The sequence below is a fragment of the Hemicordylus capensis genome, chromosome 2, assembly GCF_027244095.1.
Source record: "Hemicordylus capensis ecotype Gifberg chromosome 2, rHemCap1.1.pri, whole genome shotgun sequence".
Classification (NCBI taxonomy): Eukaryota; Metazoa; Chordata; class Lepidosauria; order Squamata; family Cordylidae; genus Hemicordylus; species Hemicordylus capensis.
This window is the reverse complement of record NC_069658.1, coordinates 107072808-107085029: the sequence shown is the minus strand read 5'-3', so window position 1 is coordinate 107085029 and position 12222 is coordinate 107072808. Positions and strand designations below refer to the sequence as shown.

Here is a 12222-nt window from a genome sequence, read left to right as displayed (position 1 = left end):
GGAATGATTGTTTATGGAGAATAAATACAAAAAGCATACCTCAAGAATTAAAAGGCTGTCAAACCCTGGCCAATATAGTTTAAATGACTGATAGTAAATTCAAATTAGGTCAATCACAACAAGCTTTCTTGGAATTAACTGTACTTTCTTCCATATGCAGTCCAATCCTATACATGTTTGCACAGAAGTTGAACTGTGTTCATTGGGATTCATAAATAAGTAAGTATGCATAGGAATGCAGCCTTACACCAGAATCCTATGCATGTTTACTCAAAAGTAAATCTCATTCTGCTCTCCAGGGCTTAATCCCCAATATGTTTGCTTAGGATGGAAGGCCTCAACAAATTTTCTTTGGCTCCAGGAGCCAGCCCAAAGATTTAGAAGCCAGACTGTCTTTTGCTCTGTGCTTGGGCAGGTGTACTATACACCCCCACCAATGCCCTCTACTCCACACGGGTGCAGACTTCCTACCTTGCTTGTTCACTCCTCCTCTAGATTGCATCCTCCTGGCTCAGGTAGGTTATAAACTGATGAGACCATGAGAAGGGAACAAGCAAAGCAGAGGTGGATTGTTCTGAGTGGATCAGCCTGGGTCTGGATCTAACTAATGCAACCAGGAAGAGGAGGAAGGAGCAAACAAGGTGGGTTGCTTCCTCCTCTTGGTTGCAACCACCAGGCAGGCAGTGTACTGACACGACCAGGAGAAAAAAGGAGTAACCCACCCCAGTCTTGTTTGCTCCTGGTAACATCAATCATTTTACTGGCTCAGGCACCAATCTCAAAACTTCTAGCACTACAATGACCTGGCACCTGGGAATTGTCAAGCTCTGGTTTAAGGAGATGTAAGGATATTATGCAAGTCTGCCTCCCTAGCAACACAAACAATAACTCCACCTTGATATCTGGAGTTTTTGAAATTACTTTCAGATCAAACACAAAGATGAAACAGTTTTCATTATTGTTAAAGAAGAAAGAAAAGAATACAAAAAGGCAAAAAAACCTGTATATTTCTAAACCTCTAATGATTATGACAATGTGTTGTGTATGTGCTTCTGGAGGTATGACAGGCACAGGCTACAGACACTGAAAAAGACTTCTTATTTTGACAGCAGTGCAGTAGAATGTAAGGTACTGTGACTCAGATATTGGTCAGATGATGTTAGATGAGTCTCTGAAATAGATAAACAAAGGAATGTCTAAATACATTATCTACAGATGTATATACAGTATCCATACCTTGAGACATACCTCCAGGACAAAAATAAGCAGCATGCCTCTAGGTTAGAAATTTATACTACCAGGTTTGCCCATTACCTATGCCTAATACACAGTGGTTGTAGAAGGGGAGAATGAATTTTGTTCATTCTTCATAATATGCACTGTTGCTTTTAGAGCTAATGAGCTCTAGAAAGATTTTAGAACTGTTACATTTTACCCATCAAAGAGAGCCAAATGCCTTCTTCTCAACAGACCTCCAAGGAATACAGAAAAGCACTGAATTAATATCCCATTTAGTCAAACTACGCAATTGCCTTAGCACAACAGTAAAATAAGGTATCACCACAAGAAACAAATTTTAGAAATGCAGAATGGGATTTAATCAACACAGAACTGTCTAGGCTGTAGTAGGAAGGCTGAATGCAGAAGTTGTGCATGGAACGGGTGTGTATCAAGAGGAGCAGGTTCTCTGTCCCTCAGTTCAACAACAAACAGCCAAAAAGAAGAAGTGCCAGAAATCCTGGGCTAGCAGCAGGGCGAGGGTGATCTTTTCCTGGAGACACGCGGGCGGGAACGGGAACCAGCAGCGCCCCCTTCAGAAAGAGACCTGCCTTCGTCGCCCCCGCCTCCCCCTTTGCCATGTGTACCCTGTTGCGACTTGCCACTCCCCACCTCCCTGCGCCTCCATACCCTGAAGTCCAAGCAAAATCAAGCATTATTAGCTCCAGCAGCAACCCTAACCGATCTAATTGGTTTCATAGCAATCACCCTCTCCGATAAACACACACGTCATTAACTGTCGTCGTCGTCGTCGTCGTCCCCGTCTGCATGCAGCAAGACGACCTAGAGCATCGCTTGTACGTCTGTGCCTTGCCTGCCATCGCAACGGGGATGTGTCTCCACTCCATCCATCCACCTTTCCTGTTCTCGCTCTCACGCAATTCTTTCTGGAGACACCCACCACCTTTCAAGCGCAGATGTCACAAAATGCTTGCCCCGAACCGCCCCACTACAGAGTAGTTCTGGGGATGGTGGCCCCCGTTTCCCACCCCTCTCCCCCTAGCAGCATCTAATTAGGTGGGAGGAGATGCTGTGGGTGCGCTGAGGGAAAGGAGGATTCTGCTCAGACGAGACCCCATTCTGTACGTTCAGATCGCACAGGTTAAGCGACACACACGCACTGCCTGCCGCGCACACACCCGCATGCACCACACACGCTCACAGAAGCCAGGCCTTGGGGCTGGACACGCGCCGCGGCTCTACAGGCAAGCCTTTCCTCGACCCATCATTAGCGTCAATTACCACCACCAGCTTTGCACCCTGCAGAGGGGGATTTTTCTACCGCTCTCCTCCCTTCATTCAAAGAGCCGGCGTCCCGTCCCGTCCCATCCCCCAGTCCGCCCCAGCGACAGCGAAAGAGCAGCCGCCTCCTGATTACCGTTTGCTCGGAGCCTGTGCACCAGCCTCACTCACTGCGCGCAGCAGGTCTGACACGGATGCGGCGGGCAGCAGCTGCGCGGTGGTGGTGGGCAGGAAACCTGGGAGGGCGCTTTCCCTTCAGCCGCTGGCCCGGCCTCCCGCTCCACCATCTTCCACCTCACTCCTCCCCGGCTCCGCTCTGCAGCCACCCGCGGCGGCGCCTCCTCCTGCCTCCGCCTCCTGCTCCTCCCTCGGCCCGCCTCCCAGGCTCTCCGCGTGACTTCAGTGGGGACGGCCCGGCCACTCGCCTCTCAGCTGCGCGCCATGGAAGCGGAGGGCGCGCCACAAGCAGGCAAGGCAGAGACTGGCTTTGGCCGCCGCCAGCTGAGCTCAGCCCCTCTCGAGCCGCCGAAGGTGGCAGCTGCAGGCCATGCCGTGGCTTTTCTCCCCCTCCTCGCTGCAGTATCTAAGCGTGATCTGCTGAGCAAGGTCAGCAAATGCAGGCGCTGGAAGAAGCCGAAGGCCCGCCGCGAGAGCATCCCTAGGAGAGCAACTGTCGTGTTGCACCCAAGTACAGCTCCCGCCCCCGCCTTATTTCACATCAGCTAAGCTTGCCAAGAGGAGCTGAAAAGCGATATAAATAGGTTCTTGATTTTAGGAAACACCCCCCCCCCCAAATCCTTCCTCCCCGCCTCATGCCAGGTCTCAACTATATACCTAATTTTTTGAAGTAATAAAGAAAAAGTGACTGATAATATACATAATGCATAATTCTTATCAATTAGAAAACCGAAGGCTCCCCTAGGCGGGTTGTTTTCTTAGCAGCTGCTCAGTGGCCAAGTAACCAAGATGAACACCTGTTGAATTTCTCCCTGTGACCTTTAAGGAGGCTTACTTATTTCATAAAGGTGCTCTTTTCTTCCAAGACATAGCACAACAGTGTATATCAGATTATCAAGCAATCTCTCGAGAGTAGAGCATGCACATTCACTTACTTTCACAAGTGCTGTAACTAATACAGAAAACACTTGTAAGAGAAAATAATAGAAGCATTTCTGATAAAATAATATCAAATGATGCTAATCTTTCTAGCACCTTAGGGATTATTTATTTCTGCATTCTGCCTTTGTTACTTTGTTCTCCAGACAGCAGGCCAAAATACTTAGAAGTGGATTTTAACCACAAATTGGTCTCCTCAGGGGAGTATGGGTACCATCTAGCTTTAAGAGATTCAGAGTACATGCACTCAAATATAGCTGGGGCATTACATGCCAAATCAAAAGACAGATGTAATATCAAAGTGTGCAATATTTCATTTAAGAACTTCCTGCTACTGCATGAATCTATCAACCAGTTAAGATTTTTGAGAAAGGCTCTGCTCCAGAAATATATATTTGAGTGCATGTACTCTGTGAATCTCTTAAAGCTAGATGGTACCCATACTCCCCTGAGGAGACCAATTTGTGGTTACTGAAAAGGCCCTGTGACTGTCCCTTATGTTCATCAACCAAATGTCGATGCCTGGAGAAATTTGGTTGATGAACATAAGGATTTTCAGTGGCTGCAACTATTGCTTTGGAACTCCACCACCCCACCCGCCCGGAGATCTGTACTGCCCCATCACTGGGAGAAAACCTGTTTGTTCCATCTGTGGTGGGTGGTGGTGGCTACTGAAGTTTTCAAATCTCTTTTGGTTTATGCTGTTTTACTGTGATTTTTAATGTGCTTTATTATATTGATTTCATGTTAGATATATATAACATATGTTACATATATTCAAAGCTTCCAACAAAAAGCAGCTAAGAAATTAAAACATAAATAAATAACATTTCTGACACCTTAAAAACATATTTCCTTACAAGTGACATCGTGGGCAAATCTTTTAACATATCTTGCTTATAATTTGGTAGTATTGCTAATGGCCATATAAAATTTGGCTAGAATCCAAAACAGCAGTTGGTTCCTCATCTAATCCATATTTTCCTGAATCCAAGACTTCCCCCTCACCAAGTTTTAAAATTTTTGATATGGGAGAGTTGTCTTATCTTAAATGTCTTTAATTTCTTAAATGTTTTTTGGGATAAATACAGGTATATTTAAAAGTGGGTTGCCCTAAATTCAGAGTAGTCTATGTGGGTAAATACAATATATGCATACATTCCAAAAGGCATGAATCAGAGTTCAAGGCTTAAGTCCATATATTTTACTACAGTATTATCTGAAGTTAATGTCATCTCTCTTTGGAGCCTACTGACCCACTCCAGAAAAATATTATGACTTAACTTCTCCCATTTATTTTAGTTGGACTTAGGTACAACTAAATTTCTCTGGACCAGTACTTAAGATATATTCCATCCAAGAATGAAATGGAATGCCTCTGTTTCTCTCTGCAATCTTATTTGATACACAGTTCCCAAAACACATGAAAGGACTTGTTTATTTTTAATCCATGTTAATAATAATTGGCTTCTTCCAATTATCTATGTTAAGAAGCTTTTGCAATCTTTAGATTAATTTTGGAGGAGATGTCCAAGGTAGGTATCCTCATAGATAAATATAATTCTCCACAAGTATTTGCACTCAAACAATTAGCCCAGGCTTTCAGCTTGTTACAAAGCTTAACAGCATAATATTTTAGCGACCTTTCACATATGTCAGTGGTTTCATCAAAGCAGACATCTGGGAAATGAATTGCTGCATTCTGACTACTTATATGTATTCAGATCTTGGAACATTGCCAGAAAAGGACTGCTGCTCCAAAAAGACACATGGGGTGGGGGGGAGTGACATCATTTTTTTAAGGTCAGAAAGCTCAAGAACTGCCAGTGATAGATGCTTATACCATTTGAAAGCCTGAAATTCCAGCTTTCAGATGTCATAAAGCATTCATCTCTAGTTTCTAGTGGTTTGTGAAATATTTACTGCTTGGAACGTAGACTGGAAAAGTGTCTATTGAAGCACCATTCATTTTGTCAGGACCAATACAATATTTCATGTGTTCAGGTCTAGCAAGCCAAAAATATTTTTAAATGAACCCTTCATTGTATAACCTAACATTGTACATTATAGTATCACTGTTTCATTGTGTATAATATTCCTTTAATTGTTGTCATAAGGAGAATGTTAGATTATAATAATGTTTTCTCTATAAATTCTCTTCAAATGACAAAAAAAGGTATGCAAGAAAGGCAAGGCAAGATTTACATCTCTTGTTTCTAAAATCTAGTTCAAATTGAGCTCATATTTTAGAGAGAACAAGGTTGCTCCAGTAATACTCATTTCAATATCTAAGAATATACCAACATTGCATACATATTATTTTTAAAAACATTATTAAACTATTCCTTCTCAGAACAAGATGAAAGATTATAGTTAAAGACAAAATATACAATTAACAATTACACCTCTATAGAAAAATAACAAATACAAAAGTGACTGCATAATAAGAAAAATTACTTTTTGTATTGAAGTGCTATCAAACAAGCTCTACAGGTTGGGGATCAAGAAAAAAGTAGGAGAATCAAACTAACCATAATAGATAAGAAATATGTGCATTAATATTTATGAAGTGGCCATTCACATAGTTGGGGAGGAGTGAAGAAGAGCTGCAAAGTAAGATATAAAAGAGAAATAGATTGCCATTATACTGCTATTCAGAGTCTGCCTTATTTGTTGAATTAGCTTGTACATGGTCATACATTCCTTGGTCTTCTCCATCCATTTATTTTTGGAGGGTTGGGCTGTTTTCCACAGCTTAGCACTACAGATCACAGCAAGCTGTATAAAGGTGTTGCAGCACTGATATTTAAACAAAGTCAACATTTCTCAGCACAGTCTTGAAACCTAGTGACTAATTTTATTCATTCATTCATTCATTCATTCATTCATTCAAGTGCAACTGCTTAAGAATAGGCATAATGTGGTCGATACCCCAGAAACCAATCTGGCTGCCAAAGTTTATGAACTACATACAACGGCAGCCCTCCTACATAGAGCACATTACAGTAGTCCAACCTGGAAGTTACCAGCTGGTGTACATTTTCTCCTCAAGGAACGGGCAGAGTTTATTATTTATTTGTTTATGTATTATTTATTCGATTTTTATACATGTTTTGAAATACTGCCAAAAATATTTATGAAGCTCCCGCCACCTCCGATTGAATATTCAGTCTACTCAGTTGAATACTAGATATTCACCAGGATCTACCAATATCTAATTCAGCCCTATCTAAGGTACAAAATTTTGTAACAAATTTCTGAACTGACCCCATCTTTGTGATAACATGGATCTCATTGTGCTATATGGTTTCTGTAAGAAAGACCAAATAGAATCTCTTATCATTTGTATCTTTCTATGCTTATAAGTAGAAAGGAGATATTTTCTTGGTGACAGTGAAATTAAATATAATTGGATGGTGAATATGGAAACAATACAAGATAACTATGTTACATTTCTTTGTCAAAGACAAAGCTGAAATCAGCCAATTATTAAGGTTTTATGTCTGTGTTTGCATTTTTAAAAAAACAAAGTGTATTACTATCAAATTTATTCAGAAAGGTATGAGTTGTGAGGTTCCAACCCACCTCTTAGAATACACTTATTTGAATTTATACTATTAATATTTCTTGTTTACACAGTCAGACAGGTGTTAGACTGGTTTGTTTTATCCAGACATCGATTCCTTCCCAAGGACCTGGGATGGCTTATTATTATTTATTTACACAATCAGACAGATTATTATTATTATTACATTTATATCCCGCTCTTCCTCCAAGGAGCCCAGAGCAGTGTACTACATACTTGAGTTTCTTTTTCACAACAACCCTGTGAAGTAGGTTAGGCTGAGAGAGAAGTGACTGGCCCAGAGTCTCCCAGCTAGTTTCATGGCTGAATGGGGATTTGAACTCAGGTCTCCCTGGTCCTAGGCCAGCACTCTAACCACTACACCACACTGGCTCTTTATGATTTTTATTCCTCTCGGCATTCCTTTATTTCACTGCCACCGTTTAAAGTCTCTATATGAATATACAGGATCTCAGGATCTAAGAATGTAAAGGTCTTCTGCTGAGGTAACATAGTTGTAGCAACATCTACAGCCTCAATTGTTGTTGAAGCAACATCTACAGTGCCTCAATACCAGTTGCAGGGGAGCAACAGCAAGAGAGAGCATGCCCTCACCTCTTGCCTGTGGGCTGGGCTCCTCAGAGGCAGCTGGTGGGCCACCGTGTGAAACAGGATGCTGGACTAGATAGGCCTTGGGCCTGATCCAGCAGGGCTGTTCTTATGTTTAAGTAACTATATGATCACAGTTAAGATTGGCTAGTAAGGCTAGGCAGCTACTACCGATACTACAATCATATTACTTGACCACATTGGGATGAGAGTCAAAATGAGCTACCACCATTCCTGACAAAAATTATGTCTCTTTTTCCCCTCCAAGTTGTGGGGATACCCAGGACATGTTAACAAGTATTATTATGTCAATCCCTTTCAGTCTTGCTTTTGTTGCGGTATGGGAACCAAAACAACTTTGTCTGCTGTGGTGGATGACTTATATTGGGAATTGAACAGGGTGTGGGTGGGTGTGTTTTCTATGGAGATGTCCATGGAGCAAAAAAGAAGTAAATTGGTTTGCTTCAGTTTTGTTCCATGTTGTCTTCCAGACACTAAGAAGCTATCTCTTACCTCAGCCTCTGGCAGACTGATCAACCAGAGTTACAATATAGCTTCAAACTATAGGTCAGTGGCACTACAGATGAATGTATTTGGCCAGCATGTTTTAATTTCTGTATTCATTCAAGTCAAGCACCGCTAAATTGAAAAAGGCTGCATGTAGGAACCCGCAGGAAGTGAGCTGGAACCAAGAAATCTGTTCTTCATGAGACCTGTCAAGGTTTCCAGTCACTCCAAAGAAAGCGGAGGAATAAAGAATAAGATACTCTGCAAATACATAAAGAATGTATTTTTATTTCAACAGCTAATCCACACTAAGGAGAAATACTGGGCAAAGATTTAGCAGCTGGGCAGGGGCATAGATTTCCCTTAGTAAGAGTTCAATTTAAAATTTATGTCAGATGAGGTTTTTAAATGAAGTGCTTCAAATTAAGTGACTTGAGTCTTTTGAGCTAGGTCAAGTTAGAAGTTCAATTGATTTTTTTAAAAAGATAAAATGTCATAGTTATTGTTCTGAAACAAAACACATCCTGTTGCTTTACAAAATGTTTGCAAAATTTGGAAGCTTATACCAGGTCACACCATTGGCCTATCTACCCTGTTTCCCCGAAAGTAAGACCTACCCCGAAAGTAAGACCTAGCAGTAATTTCTGATGTACCGCTAATTGCCCTAGTGCATTTTTGGGGCTAAAATTAATATAAGACACTGTCTTATTTTCGGGGAAACACGGTAGCTCACTATTGTCTACAAAGACTGGCAGTGGCTTCTCCAAGCTTACAGGCAAGAGTCTCTCTCAGCCCTATCTGGAGATGCCAGGGAGGAAACTTAGAACTTTCTACATGCAAGCATACAGATGCTCTTGCCAGAACAGCCCCATATAGTTTCCCATTCCAATGCAAACTAGGGTAGACCCTGCTTAGCAAAGGGGATGATTTATGCTTGCCACCATTAAATCAGCTCTCCTGTAATGGTTATATAAAAGGTGAGTCTTTCTGCAATATTCACGATCACAGCAATAAATATCAGATAGAGCACATTTTGCAAAATCTTCTCTTTCTTCCTTCAGATATCCCTCTCAAAACTTACCTTTTCCATGAAGACTTCGGCACATTCTCCTAATCCTTATACTCTACTGCAGGGGTTCCCCTGCAACTACAAATCTCATCACCCCAAGCTGCAATAAGTTGTAGCTGGGCATGATGGGAGTTATAGTTCAGCAGCGTCTGGCTTACCACAGGTTGGGAGCCCCCACTCTACTGCAATTAAGCCTAAGTATGTGTACATGAAATAATCACATCTTCTTCTTGTTTACCCTGGCATGTGCCTATTTCTAGATTGGGACCCACCCTTTCACCTGTTGTAAAGCACCATGTACAGTGGTCCCTCGACTTACGAAGTTAATCCGTTCCAAATGCACGTTCGTAGGTTGAAATTTTCGTAAGTTGAAAAGCGCACCCACGGAGGTCTGGAAACATTCGTAAGTCGAGGAAACCGCATCTAAAAATTCGTAAGTCGAGGAAGCCGCATCTAAACCGGCAACGAATTCCGGTCATTTTTGTCGTTCGTAAGTCGAAAACTTCGGATGTTGAGTAGTTCGTAAGTTGAGGGACCACTGTATATAGGCAGAGTTGTGTGTGTGTGTGTGTGTGTGCGAGAGAGAGAGAGAGCGCACATCTTCATGGAGACCCTGAACACCTTTCTTGCCATCACTCCCTTGGTCAGATAAAGCTGTTGGTATGAGCAAGAAGAGAGCATAAGAAAAAACTTGCTCAATCAGACCCAAGGCCTATCCAGCATCCTGTTTCCCACGGCAGCCTACCCCAATGCCTCTGGGAGGTCCACAAGATATTAAGACTTGCCCCCTCTCCTGCCATTGTTCCCCTTCAGCTGGTTTATAGAGGCATCCTGCCTCTGAAACTGGAAATAGTAGGCTAAAGACTAGTAGCCATTGATAGAATTGCCCTCCATGAATGTATCTACCTTCCTTCAAATGCCATCCAAGCTGGTGGCCATCACCACATCCAGTGGTGGTAAATTCCATAGACTAATTGTGTATTGTGTGAAGGAGTACTTTCTTTTGTCTGTCCTAAATCTTCTGCCAGTCAGTTTAATTGGATGCCCCTGGTTCTAGTGTTGTGAGAAAGGAAGAAAATTATCTCTACCTTGAGAGATATTAAGTGGACAGTCCAGGAATCATACATGGACTGCAATGGCTTTCCTTACACCTTTCTAGTCTGTTATTGCTACTCCTGTTCCCACAATTGCCCCCTTTGACTATTGTGCAAAGTACCAGAGCCTATTGTATCAGCCCTACAGACTTGTTTGACATGTCAGTAAATGCTAGATATATATTATATATCCTGCTCTTACACAAGTATCCCCAGAGGTTTCCCATCAAGCAATGGGCCAGCCCGTACTAAACTCCAGCAATTCTGCAGCTTCAGAAGCTGCTAAGCCATTAATTCGCCCTTTTAAATGTATATTATCTAAGCAATCTATATAGACTATGTTCTTTCAGGAGCAGGTGCACCTCAGACAGATCCACCAGTTCTACACAGAGGATAGCAGTTTGCCCTGCTAACTGGGCAAAGCAGCAGCTTTTAAGTTATGCTCTTTATTTAGCAAGGGGAGAACAACTGACCCTATCCACCCCCAGCACAGTACCCTCCAGTGACTGTGGCTGGTGTCTGTCTTACGTTTCTTTTTAGACTATGAGCCCTTTGAGGACAGGGATCCATCTTCTTGATTATTTCTCTATGTAAACCGCTTTGGAAACATGGTTGAAAAGTGATATATAAATGTTTGTTGCAGTAGTAGTAGGATCATGTGTAAATGTATGCTCCAAAGCCTCAGCAGCTTGATTTTGAACCAAAAAGTAGCAGGGAAGAGGGGCTGTTTATTATTTTCTCTGCCATCATATTTTTTGCTAAAAATTCCTCAAGCTGCTTTTCACCTTGTAGGGATTCAAGATGTATTTTAACAAGCATAGGTAAACATCTGAAATCCCATGGGGGAAGGCAGCTGTGTGCGTGACTTTGTGTAAAGAGCAGGGGCCCTTCACTTTCTCTACTAAAGATTGGTGCCTCCCAAGGTTGTTTTTAAATTAAAGGACACCGCCCCCCGCCCCCCAATCAGATCACACACATTTGTATGTCTCCTCTACTTTGTCCAAGTGATTATTTCTAAATAATTAAATGGGATGCATACCAATGCTACGCAAGTATTTTGCTTCAGGAAAATGCTGCATGTGATCACTATTTTTTGCCATTTAACCTTGAGTAGGCCTTTGGACCATATGCAACTTACCCACCCCCACCCCACAACTGAAATCTGAAATTCTGGCCCACCATGTTGCTACTGAAAAGAGAATTAGTAATGACAAACCTATACATACAAAATTTCAGATCAATATTATCATCCTTCAGGAGCACCTGCCTGTATATATTCCAAAAGCTTAGAGACAAAAAGGAAGAAGTGTGATAACCGATACACACATAAAATAAGAAAACTAGATAGACTAAATATGATTGATTATATAGGTTTCAATTGCAGCTTTGTTATTACATAGTTGTAATTATTTCATTAGGAAACTTCTCATACATTTTGCTATGTAAACTGTTTTCAGAACCTTTCATTGAAAAATCTTTATTTTAATTCTAATTAATTAACTACCTTAATTTGTTTAAGAATTATAGGCATATAAGTACTGTAAATAAAGATTAGCAAGTTTAATTTCAGTATGTGAAATTTTTACAGTAAGGAAACATAAGCACCATTTAGGAAGTAAATCTATTGCTGCCAAATTATTATAATTCCTTTTCTAGAAGATTCCCCTAAGAATCACTTACTAAGATTCCATCCTTTTAATTTCTTACCAATCACCTTGGCTCTGCTACAATATCATTTGGCA

At 41.5% G+C, this 12222-nt stretch overlaps 1 protein-coding gene across 8 annotated transcripts in view; it reads right to left on the bottom strand.

Annotated features, from left to right (window-relative positions):
- APBA1 (amyloid beta precursor protein binding family A member 1) overlaps positions 1-3204 on the bottom strand; it is a 156115-nt gene extending 152911 nt beyond the window's left edge. For 5 of the 8 annotated variants that reach the window (XM_053299374.1, XM_053299373.1, XM_053299375.1 and 2 more), the window contains exon 1: positions 2657-3203. The gene's annotated coding sequence lies outside the window, so the exon portion shown is untranslated. Of the gene's footprint in view, positions 1-1000; positions 1172-2004; positions 2467-2656 lie in introns of those variants that run through there. The other 3 variants (XM_053299363.1, XM_053299367.1, XM_053299362.1) reach the window with 3 other exon arrangements.
- Between the last annotated feature and the right edge of the window lie 9018 nt (positions 3205-12222).